General features: G+C 41.3%; 1 protein-coding gene and 1 pseudogene across 2 annotated transcripts in view; one reads left to right on the forward strand and one right to left on the reverse strand.

Moving 5' to 3' along the window:
* Positions 1–12980, forward strand: part of BRWD3 (bromodomain and WD repeat domain containing 3) — a 142730-nt gene that overhangs the window by 7244 nt on the left and 122506 nt on the right. The gene's annotated exons all lie outside the window — the stretch shown is intronic.
* Positions 10609–11343, reverse strand: LOC102764859 (annotated as a pseudogene). Its single transcript, XR_001513404.1, has one exon. The product of XR_001513404.1 is annotated as a 60S ribosomal protein L7-like (transcript).

A 12980-nucleotide genomic window follows, 5' to 3' on the forward strand; every position in this document is an offset into this window, starting at 1 on the left:
TAGAGCCATACCCCCCCCATCAGCCCTGCCCTGAGTGTGACAGAGTGCGGCGCCCCAACCCCCTAATCCGCCCTGCTCTGTGTGTGACAGGGGGCGGTGCCCCAACTTCCCTATCGGCCCTACTCTGTGAGTGACAGGGGGGAGCTCCTAACCCCCTGATCGGGCCCTGCTCTGTGCCTGACAGGGGGCAGCGCCCCAACTCCCCAATCAGCCCTGCTCTGATTCCGACCAGGTGCTGCACCTAGGGATTGGGCCTGCCCTCTGCCACCCGGAGCAGGCCTAAACAATCAGGTCATTATCTTCTGAGGGGTCCCAGACTGCGAGAGGGCACAGACTGGGCTGAGGGACTCCTCCTTCCCCGCAAGTGCACAAATTTTTGTGCACCGGTCCTCTAGTTTATAAAATAAAAACCAATACCTGTTTTACCTGGTTGTTGTGTGAACCAAAAGAGTTAAATATTAAACAATGCATTTTATTAATTGAAAACACTGTGCAAATAAATTGGTTACTACATTTTAAAAATAGGACAGAGAGCTTGAATTGCTAGTGTAGAAATCTGGACAACTCTGACCGCAGAATTATATTTTTTAGCTAAGTATTACCATCTAATTTTCCTAATTATTTTTATAAGGTGAAGGGCATATAAAACATGCCATTAAAAATAATATTTAAAAAGTGTCAGAATTGAACTCCAAATGTGTGTTTGCAGGTGCATCTGTGTTAAACAAGAAATCATGAGTTCAAAAGATATTTAGTGTTATGTATTTTTACGAATTAACAGAAAAGTAATTCAGTATGATATTGGTGGTGTATTCACTCTTTTTAAAGAATATATCTTTCCGTTGTCTTTTCGTAGGGATTCTCAGTCATTCTGATTGATCTTTTTATCCTGTTATTTTCTATACATTATTGATAATTAATTTCTTGTATTTTTTTAAAAATATATTTTATTGATTTTTTACAGAGAGGAAGGGAGAGAGATAGAGAGTTAGAAACTTCGATGAGAGAGAAACATCGACCAGCTGCCCCCTGCACATCTCTCACTGGGGATGTGCCCGCAACCCAGGTACATGTCCTTAACCGGAATTGAACCTGGGACCTTTCAGTCCGCAGGCCGACGCTCTATCCACTGAGCCAAACCGGTTTCGGCAATTTCTTGTATTTTTAATTACATTGTTGAAGATGTTTTTTTCATGCCCTTTAGTACCTACCATGGTGTTTTATATGATTTGCTCGCCCTCTGTTGTTATTTGATCAGGTTTCTTTACTTTTTTAAGAAGCATTTCATTCAATTACTTTTTTAAGGCTTTTCTAATCTGCTAGCTGGTACGGAATTCTTTTATTGGACCTTTCTTTACTGAGAAACTTCTACAATGTGGGTTGATCCCTTATCTTTGTCTTTATATTATATACGTTCAAGGTTATAGTACCTGTAGTGCTTTTTTGAGGCAGTATAACCCAGAGAATACTTGAGCCTAGGTGGATGGATCTGCTGGTCTCATTCCTGAGGCTAAATTAAAACTAATAAAAAGAAATGCTGTGGATGATGGTTAGCATTTTCAAAGGAAAGTGATAGTAAATCGTAACACTTCATATCCCACCCTGCTAACCAGTGATATCACTACAATCCAAAGGCCTTTCTGTTTTCTCTCCCTTTTTACTCATTTCCCCCCTCTCCTCCTTCAAATTTACCAAACAATAAAACTCAATACATTATAAAGATATAATAGCAGATTATTGCAGATATTTCTATTTTACTGAAAAGTACCAAGAAGAAATTATTATTAATTTTAATGTTTTCTTCCAGTCTTATTTTTTGTACAAGTATTATTAAAAATCAGATAATCCTCTGGAGAGAGGTTTATTTTTTTGATATATTTTTTATTGATTTCAGAGAGGGAGAGAGAGGGAGAGGAAGAAAAAAATATCGATTTGTTGTTTTCACTTATTTATGCCTTCATTGGTTGCTTTTTGTATGTACCCTGACCAGGGATCCAACCTACAACCTTGGCATATCAGGACAGCGCTCTAACCAATTGAGCTACCTTATCAGGGCCCTGCACATTTTTTTTTAACTTAACATTGTGGAGGAGCAATCAAAAACATTGAGATAGTGTGTGCTAGTCACCATGCAGTGAGTTTACTGGGTGGGGGTGTATTTCTCTGCCCAGAATGCCCTCTCTTTCCTTTGTTTGTCTTGTGGACATTTTCTTAGCCTTCAAGTGTGAAATTAGACACGAACTACCCCCTACTCCCAGGCCCAGATTAGCACTGTGCTCCTTTGCTTCCTTAGTTCTCTGTGCTAACTTCTCAGCACTTGTAGCTTTGATTTGTTTCTATTTGTTTCCCCCACTGAGACTGTGTGTTCCCTTAGTTCAGCAGTTTAATCTTGCCATTGCATCCCTATACTTTAGATGACTGAATAAATGAGTGCCTGAGTAAATGATTCTGTTTTCATTTTTACCAAATCATGTGAGGTGGTTATCATTATTCCCTGTTTTACAGATGAGGAAGCTTAGGCTCAGAGACTGAGTAATGTTACAGGTCACATATGTAGGAAATGGGGATGCTGGAATAATTCACCAAGTCCTTTCTACTCTACCACACTACTAGAAGGCAGAAAAGCTAGCAAATTTTAGAACCTAAATAATCCAGATTCTCAGGCTTCAAAGTGCCATGCTAATGTACTTTTATTGATATATTTAAATTGTTATATTTTCCAAAATCTGTTTTGTTTTCTGTCCCTAAATGTAAAAAAAAAGCATGTAACTAATTTGTTACGTCTTCTATTCCCTCCCCGACTGCACAGCCAAATTACAATCTCAGATAAATGTTGCAGTTTATTTCCTTAGCATATGATCCCAATTTGATTTTTCATTTTACTTGTGTAGTCATGATCTTAGTTAGAAAATAAAACACACAAAGAGTTCTGTTTTATTTGTTTTCTTAGAGTTGCTGGTCTGATCCTATTATTTCTAAAAGCCAATGTAAAATATCATTCGCAACAGAAAATTAGTATTTCAAATGCAGCTTTTGATGCAGGCCTGGCTCACAGATATTAGGTAGGTACCATTTGCATTTTATTCAGTGCCCAGTTGCATTCCTGTTAACTAAGTATGATGAGTAGGATCATCTCAGTGAGTTCTCTGGTCCTCTCAGTTGTCATAATGATTCTGAAGAGTGGTAATTCAGTTGTTAGATTTGCTCTTTAGTCACGCAGTCTTCCTTATTTAGAAGGTTTATAGTTTAGGCTTCATTTAATTTTCAGTTTATTGAAATTCATAGTTTTAATTTTTTACAGCCTTTGTGTTCATGATTTTTCAACTGCGTTAATAGGACAGTAGTAGAAAGAGCAGTAGACAGGGAGACCAGAGTTCTGTCCACTCATTGTGACCATTGGACTTCACTTTTCTGAATCTGTTTTTCCTACCATAAGATGTGGAGTTAGTTTATGTATAAGGATACTTCCAGTTCAAAGATTCTATAATTTAACTCCTTGGAGCTATTTTTCAGAATAATACAGAAGTTTGTATTATACTTTTGAAATTTGCTTTTAGAGAATTTTTCAGATCTTAAAGTGCTTGTTGTGTTACTTGTTCGCCATTATATTCCAGAGAGGCATGTGGTTACATAATTGAAATTGGAATATTTGAACTTTAATAGAAAAGAGTTGCTTATAATATTAAGTCACAAATTTCATAGAATATTTTAATCCATATTTTAATATTATATTTTATTTTATATTACATTATATCTCTATATAATTCTAATCAGGGTAGTTAAGTGTTCTTATGCCTTAAAAGATCACCTTTAAAACATTCCAGTTTTAATTAAAACAAATGAATTAAAGTTAATGTTAACTAACACTTATAAGTCCTGAAGTTTGATTTAGAAGAAACTATTATAAGAACTGTGTTGATATAGTTTGGAAGCTTACTATTATTTTTCAAAGGAGAAGCAAGTTCAAAATCAAAAGTATTGTTATTGTCATTGATTATAGAATCTATATTTCTATAGTACTGTTTTATAATCAAATTTTTATTGATTTTAGAGGAATGTACTTTTCAGTGGGACCACTTAGAAATTGAGCAGTTTTCTATGGTATAGGGTGAAAATCAAAACGTGTGAAATTTATTTAATGGTTTATAATACAAATCTTCAAGGGCAAGAATTTTGTTGTAGAAAAACCTTGTTTTAGTTGCTTAACTAATGTTTATGTGTTTTCAAATTATTATAGAATAATTAATAAAAATTTCATATAATTAACAGTAAATCAAACATCAGTGTTTCTGTAAAATGAAGTAGTCAAGCCTTAAGATGTCAGGTTGATAAAATTCTGACAGGTATTTATTTAATAAGAGGTAATTCTAAAAATTCCTATTAGAGAATTCCCATTTTCTGGATTACATATTGCTAGATATATTGTAATTTCTAGAATACTTAGTTAGATTTTTGTAACCTGAATAACTTGAGATGGTAATTGCATAAAGAAATGAAAATTTGTAAAACATAAAATGCCATTAAAGTCATCAACTACCATCGTTTGTAAAGCCCTAATTCAGGGTAGGGCAAAAGTAGGTTTACAGTTGTTCATATGGAAAATAATACAATAATAAATAATAATACAAGAATTTTAACTGTGTTTCACGTACTCACAATTGTAAACTTAATTTTGCCCCACACGGTATAGCAGTTACTTGATGGAAAAGTAATCTCTGATATCAGAAGCTAGTTTATTCCAGGCAGTATTGGGTGGGGGGGGGGAAGCATAAGCTATTATAGATGTTAATATTCTGTATTTGAAGGCGTGTGTGTGTGTGTGTGTGTGTGTGTATGTGTATTATTTTTTTTTTCTTTAGGGATACTATGTTTGCATGTAGGAATATTTAGGAAATGCTCTAATATTGAGGGAATTAATTACAAACTAGTATTTTAGGACATTTGTGTCTATAGATAACAAAAAATTGTTTTTAAATGGAATCATCAGCTGCTTTTACTTTATTACCTATATATTTTACTGATAGTCATATAGCTTTTGCTTAGAAAACAAAACTAGAGATGTGAGAAATTACTGAAAGAATTTGCTTGATACTTTGTCTCAATCCAGAAACTAAACCTTGTAGATGCACATCTATAATAATAAAAGTGTAATAGCTAATTATACTGGACATCCTTCTGGATGTCCTTCTGTCCTTCCGGATGAAGCTGGGGCTGCGAGGGAAGCCTGGGTCCTGGGTGCCTGCTGGTGGCCGGAGGGAAGCTTGGTTCCCGGGTGCCAGAGGGAAGCTGGTGCCGACAGCCAGGGAAAGGAAGGCCTACTCATGCACGGATTTTGTGCATCGGGCCTCTAGTTTAAAATCAAGTTAAGTTGCCATTCTTTCTAAGAATCATGACAGTTGAACAAGCCCAAATTATTTTGGTAGATTAAAATTGTTTTTTGAAGATACAAAGATAATGATCAGGAAATAATTTTTAAAAATCACAACAGAATCATTTATTCCAAGAGTTCTGAATACATGTTGGACTGTAGATCTGTTTCCTAAAAAAAGAAAAAGGCACCCTGATATAAGAACCTAAGGTTGTTTTTTTTATGAATTCATACTAGAGGCCTTGTGCACAAAATTCGTGCATTGGGGTGGGGAGGGTGTCCATCAGCCCAGCCTGCATTCTCTCCCATCTGGGACCCCTCCTGGGATGTCCGACTGACAACTTAGGCCCGCTCCCTGTGGGAACAGGCCTAAAACTGGCAGTCGGACATCTCTCTCACAATCCGGGACTGCTGGCTTCCAACCACTTTTTTGCCTGGCCTGCCTGATTGCCGCCTAACCGCTTCTGCCTGCCAGCCTGATCACCCCCTAACCCAGCCATGGGCCAACTATGGCCCGCGGGCTGGATCCGGCCCATTTGAAATGAATAAAACTATTGAAAAAAAAGACCGTACCCTTTTATGTAATGATGTTTACTTTGAATTTATATTAACTCTATTCACTGAGCCAAACCTGGCCATTTTGTTGCAGCCATCTTGTGACCACCTGGGGGTGGCCATCTTGTGACCGCATGGGGGCAGCCATCTTGTGCGAGGGCGTGATGGTCAATTTGCATATTACCACTTTATTATATAGGATGATATTGCTTATAGATATACTTTACTTTGTAGACATTACTTTGGTTTTTATTCACTTATTGATTCACTGAGCAAATATTGCTCAAACATACATAATCTCTTGCCTTATGGTGATCATTAGGGATGATTTACAAAATTATTTTTTTATTTTGTGGTGGTAATATATCAATTTGTGTACTATGTAATGGTAGACATGTGTATTTATATTTAGATTCCTCTCTCTCTCTCTATATATATATAAATTGCAGCGCTTATAAAAGTTGATGTTGTGGCTAATAGATTTCAGGACTATCAAGAGAACATAGATGTTTGTTTTATCTAAGGATTTTTAATACTCTAATTTTCTCTGTTTAGTCTTTCAATAATTAGGTGTTTATGAAACATATCAGGGACTTGAACATTAGCTTAGACAAAAAAATGTAAAACAGTTGTGTTTTATTGCCCTATCCCTATCTACATCTGTTAACCATCTTCAGAAATTTACTTGTGTGTTTTATTTATTTATTTATTTTAAAATATTTTATTGATTTTTTTACAGAGAGGAAGAGAGAGGGATAGAGGGTTAGAAACATCGATGAGAGAGAATCATCGATCAGCTCTCTTCTGCACAACCCCTACTGGGGATATGCCCGCAACCAAGGTACATGCCCTTGACCAGAATCGAACCTGGGACCTTTCAGTCCGCAGGCCGACGCTCTATCCACTGAGCCAAACTGGTTACGGCTTACTTGTGTGCTTTAAAAATGTTGATTTTGCAGTGAATTCTGAGTTCACAGCTTAGTCATTTAGAGCATCCTATCTAATAATAGACAAACATGGTAATTGACTGTACCTTTGCTACGCTTCCCATTGGGTAATCAGCATGATATGCAAATTAACTGCCAACAAAGATGGCGTCTAATTTGCATACTGCAGGCAGGGTGGGACAGCGCTATCCTGCCTGCCCCGCTGCCATCTGGGCCTGCTATTTTCGACCTGGGGAGGTGTGGCGGGACAGTTCCATCCCACCTGCCCTGCTGCCATCTGAGCCTAGTATCTGCGACCTGGGGCAGTGGGCATCCGTGTGCGACCCGACCTGGTGTGGCTGGGCGGGGCAGCAGCAATCTGCCGGCCCACTCGGGTGTCCCATGTGTGACCTTGGGTAGGGCTCCAACCCCCAGATCCTCCCTGCCCTGTGCACGACTGGGGGCGGCGCCCCACCCCCACCCGCTCCAGCGCGGGATCCGGGCCTGCCATCTGCAACTGGGGGAGACGGAGCAAACACCGCAGGATTGGGCGTGCCATCTGCCACCAGGGGAGCGGGCCTAAGCCAGCATGTGGTTATCTCCTGAGGGGTCCCAGACTGTGAGAGGGCACAAGTGGGCCTGAGGGACAACCCCCCAGCCCCCCTCCCCCGCCAGTTCAAAATTTTTGTGCACCAGGCCTCTAGTGGTATTTATAAAATCATTAATTTGATCTTCTTTTGGAAACTAGTTAGCTTAACAGTTCTGCTTTATTAAATGACTGTGACCTGTTAATTCAAAAGAGATTAAGGTAACAGTTTGGTGCAAGTAATATCTATTTTTAAATTTTATCTTTATGGTTGAAAGTATTACAGGCTTCTCCCCTACATTGACCCCTTCCACCCCATTTGCTTCCCCTCCCCAGGCCTTCCCCACTCTATTGTTTGTCCATGGGCTATGCATATCCTCCTATCTAATGAAAGAGTAATATGCAAATTAACCATCACTCCATCACTCTGTCACAAAGATGGAGGCGCCCATAGCCACAAGATGGCGGCGCCCAGTCCCCTCAGTACCACCACTGAAGTGTCCAGGCCTGTTGGTCAGGCAGGTGGCAGCGGAGGCAGTGGGGGTTGGGGGGGCTGAGGGACAGACCCGGTGATCGGAGGGCACTGGGTTGGAGCCGGCGATTGGAGGGGGCTGGGGGTCCCCTGCCTAGGACTGAGGCCTCAGGCATGGGAAGGGGTGGAACTGGCCATTGGAGGGGGCTGGGTGTCTCCTTCCCAGGCCTGAGGCCTAGGCCAGAGGCCTCAGGCCTGCGCAGGGGTGGAGCCGGCGATCGGAGGGGACAGGGGCAGAGCTAGCTGTCGGAGGGAGCTGGGGGTCCCCTGCCCAGGTTAGAAGTCTCGGCCAGAGGCCTCAGGCCCTGGCAGAGGCAGAGCCGGCTTCAAGGGGATCTGGGAGTGGGCCTAAGCTGTCAGTAGGACATCCCCTGAGGGGTCCCAGTATGTGAGAAGGCCAGGCTGGGCTGAGGGACCCCCCCCTCTCTCTCCAGTGCACAAATTTCATGCACTGGGCCCCTAGTCTATATATATAAAAGGCTAATATGCTAAGTGTCCCTCTAACAAGTCGCTATGACACGCACTGACCACCAGGGGGCAGTCGTTCAACACAGGAGCTGCCATGACTCACACTGGCCGTTTACAGAGAAACAGGTGCCGACAAAACAACACCCGGCTTCCCCCAAGTAGGACACAGGCCCCACCACCACCCTGGAATGACAGCCCACCAAATTGTAGCTGATGCTGCCGAGACCCCATGGTGCAAAATGTGGCCCGCAACCCAGCCTAGCCCGGAAACGGTGGCTGTGGGTGGGTAGTGACGCCATGTAGCAACGCCTGTCTTCATCTCCCTAGTGACAGGTTGCTCTTATCTAAAAGGCCCATGGCTGTCACACCATCATGACCAAAGGAGCAGAGGCTCTTGTGGAGGGTGGGGCGGGGCAGGGCATGAGCTACTAGCGAAGGAGAGCTATAAGCAGCTGCGGTCAGGGCATGAGCTACTGGCAGTGGAGAGCTCCGAGCAGTGGAGGGCAGGGCAACAACTAATAGCGGTGGAGAGCTATGATTGGCAGAGGGCTACGAGTGGCGGAGAGCAGGGCAGTCAGCTTCTAGTGGTGACGGGCGGGGTGGCCAACTGAGGCAAGCAGGAGTGAGCTACTTGCACATGCATGCTGGGCCTCTAGTTTAACAATAAACGGCACTACGGAACTGGTGCCCACAAAGCAACACTTGGCTTCCCCCCAGTGGGACATAGGCCCCGCCACCACCCCAGAGCTACAGCCCACCAAATTTCAGCCGATGCTGCCAAGACCCCTTGGTGCAAAATGCAGGTCACAGCCCAGCCCAGCCCAGCCCAGAAACAGTGGCTGTGGGCGCTGGGTAATGATATCACGTAGCAACACCCGGCTTCCTTTCCCTAGCGACTAACCTCTTTGGAGTTTCTTCAGCCCAGAAACATGACTTGTTTTATATCCAGGTGGAAACATTTACACTTTAATAAAATGTCTGTGAAGCATTTTCCCATGCCCCATCTCATTTGATCCTCACAGAAGTCCTGGAGTAGGTAGATAGATAAGAGACTTGGCGGAATCCTATTTCCTTTTCATTAGCTGGAAAATGGAGATTTAAAAAGCTTAGAAACTTGACCTGAGTGAAAAGAAGTAAGAAATGGTGGACCCTGAAATGACTTCAGGTTTTCTCACTGCACAAATATAGTCAAACCCTGCTGCAGTTAAGTATTTTACCCTTTGTTCTTCCTGCATGATCTACAATAATAATCTGCTTCGTGTTGATATTTACTGCTGTGTTGCTGTCAATTACTTGAAAGAGAAGTTGGGTTGCTTCACTGGGCTGGAAAAAGTTTAGCTACATCAGAAAGCAGGTCTACTTAAGCAAGCTTATTCTATAACTATAAAAGGCTAAGTGGCACCGGCAAGGGCTTTATATGTATGTGTGATATATATAAAGCTCTCGTTGGCGCCAATCGCACACGTGTGTTTCGATCTATCATTGTCGATCGTGAATTTGGTTGACACTTCTAATATAGAGAAAGAGCGAATAGCAATATTAAAATATTTCTACTAATTAATTTCCTTTCAGTGTGCACTAATTTGTGCACTGGGCCACAAGTATGCATATAAGTTCATTGGTTAATCTCTCACCACCCCACCTCCCTTCCCTCTGAAATACATTGCCGGGGCTGACCGGCAGACCCTGAACCACAGATGAATGATTATTGTAACACATTTCTGTGAAAGAGAGGGCTAAGGCACTACTTGGCTATCGCTGTCAAGTAGTCCTGTTTGCCTGCCTCCGTTGACTTTTGTTGTCATAACCGCTTGAACTAAAATTAAGCCTATATACAATTAGCAGGGTAAGTATCCTTTAGAAAGTATATGCTTCTACAAGGTCGGGTCTTTAAAGACTAAACATAGAGATTCTAGTAAAACACCCCAGGGGATCGGAATTGTTTGGAAAAGTCAAGGTAGGGGCTGGGGCCTTCGGCAAGGTCCCCTCAGAGCCCCCCCCCCCAACCTTTCAGAGAATGGTCCTTACAGACTTTCCAACCAGGTCCCATGATTCCCACAATACATCAGTACGTAGCATGCTTCAACGTCTCTGGATCTTTTTTTTTTTTTTTTTCAATTTTAAAGGACATTTATTAACTGACCAGATTATAGCAGTAGCCATGGTAGATACCTTAGTTCATTCTTCTAATAAGCCTATTGATCTGATCTTCCCTGTTACCAGTATCTCCACCTTCTACAAAATGGGTGGTCTTTTTCTTTATTCCACCTCGCAGAGAAGATAACTTGAAGGGCCATAGGAAATTGTTTACTTCTTTGAAGCGCTTTCCAACAGTATCGATCTCATGAATCAGATCTTCCATGAAGATGATGCCATATTTACTAAGAGATTGAGCAATCAATGAGTTATCTGTGAGGGCAATTTGTTTTTTGATGATTTTGCCATAACCACGCTTGTAGATCAATTCATTTACTGACTTCAGGTTTGGGTACCCCCATGCAATATATGATTCCACAATCCTCAGCATGTTAATTGAAGCCTTGTTGAAGATCTGGCGAAGGCGAAGAAGCTGCAGCACCTTTCGGACCTTTGGCTCACACCATTGATACTACCTATGATCATGATGACAAATGCTAATTTGGGTTTGGCAGGTACATAGAAGTTGCCAGCTTTTCTTGCCATCCTAGCCATTCGAATCTCAGTTCTGTATATCTGTCTGTATTCCTTGTGATAGTGCTTAGCTTTTTCTTAGATGAGCTTCCTTCTTGCCTTTCGAGGCATCTTTTGGGCAAACTTCTTTCTCAGGCGCTTGATCTTCAGCTCTGCGAAATTCCTTCGCTTTTTCTTGAAGGTTTCTGGCACAGCAGGAACCTTCTTCTTCTCTTCTGAAGACTCCATGGTTCCAGTCAGAAAAGAGCTTTCTGGATCTTTTTTGTTCATCGGTTTGTTTTGTTCATCAGATTCCACATATAAGTGATATCATGTGATATTTGTTTTTCTCTGATTGGCTTAATTCTCTTGGCATAATACTCGTTTAGTCCATCCATGTTGTTTCAAAGGTTAAGAAGTCCTTCTTTTTTACAGCTGCATAGTATTCCATGGAGTAACTGTACCTCAGCTTTCTTATCTACTCATCTACTAATGCACACTTAGGCTGTTTCCATATCTTAGCTATTGTAAATAATGCTTCTAGGGGCACATATATTCTTTCTGATTGGTGTTTCAGGCTTCCTAGGATATATTTTCAGGAGTGGGATCAATGGGTCAAATGACAGTTCATTTTTAATTTTATTGAGGAAACTCCACACTGTTTTCCATAGTGGCTGCACCAGTCTGCATTCCCACCAGCAGTGTATGAGGATTCCTTTTTCTCCATATCCTTGCCAGTACTTGTAATTTGTTGATAGTAGCCATTCTGACAGGTGTGAGTTGATATCTCATTTTCATTTTAATATTCATCACTCTGATGATTAGTCACATAGAGGATTTTTTTCATATGTATCTTGGCCATTTGTATGTCCTCTCTGGAGAAGTATCCAAGTTTTCTGTCCATTTTTAATTGGGTTGTTTGTCTTCCTTTTCTTAAGTTGTATGAGTGCTTTATTAAGTCTTTTATTCATTTTGAGTTTATTCTTTTGTTTGGGGTAAGTTGGTGGTTAGTTTCATTTTTTTACATATACTTCTCTAATTATCCCAACACCATTTACTGAAGAGACTTTCTTTACTCCACTGTATGCTCTTGCCTTGATATCTGGTTTTCTTTTCTGTTCCATTTATCTGTATGCCTGTTCTTGTGCCAGTATCAGGCTGTTTTCATTATACTAGCTTTGTATTATAGCTTGATATCCGGTATTGTGATTCCCTCCAACTTTGTTCTTGTTTCTCAAGATTGAAGAAGCTATTTGGTGTCTTTATTGGTTCCATATAAATTTTTGGAGAGTTTGTTTTAGGTCTGTGAAATGGTTTTATGATATTTTCTGTGTACAATATCATGTCATCTGCAAATAACGATAGTTTTACTTCTTTTCCAATTTGGATGCCTTTTATTTCTTCTTTTGTCTGATTGCTATGGCTAGGGATTCCAGTACTATTCTATATAATAAAAGGCTAATATGCAAATAAACTGAATGGTGGAACGACTGGTCACAATGACGTGCACTGACCACCAAAGGGAAGATGCTCAATGCAGGAGCTGCCCCCTGGTGGTCAGTGCACTCTCATAGGGGTAGCTTCGCTCAGCCAGAAGCTGGGCTCATGGCTGGCAAGTGCAGTGGCAGTAGTGGGAGCCTCTCCTGCCTCTGCGGCAGCACTAAGGATGTTCTACTGATGGCTTAGGCCCTCTCCCAAACTACGAGAGGGTGCAGGTCGGGCTGAGGGACCCCCCTGAGTGCGTGAATTTCATGCACCATGCCTCTAGTGTTAAATAAAAGTGGTGAAAGGGGATATCCCTGTCTTGTTCCTGTTATTAGGAGAACTAGTGGCCCGGTGCAGAAAATACATGCACATTGAAAGGGAATTAATTAAAGGAACATACTTTGCACTCAT

The sequence above is a fragment of the Myotis davidii genome, unplaced genomic scaffold (genome assembly GCF_000327345.1).
Source record: "Myotis davidii unplaced genomic scaffold, ASM32734v1 scaffold1111, whole genome shotgun sequence".
In the NCBI taxonomy this organism is placed as follows: Eukaryota; Metazoa; Chordata; class Mammalia; order Chiroptera; family Vespertilionidae; genus Myotis; species Myotis davidii.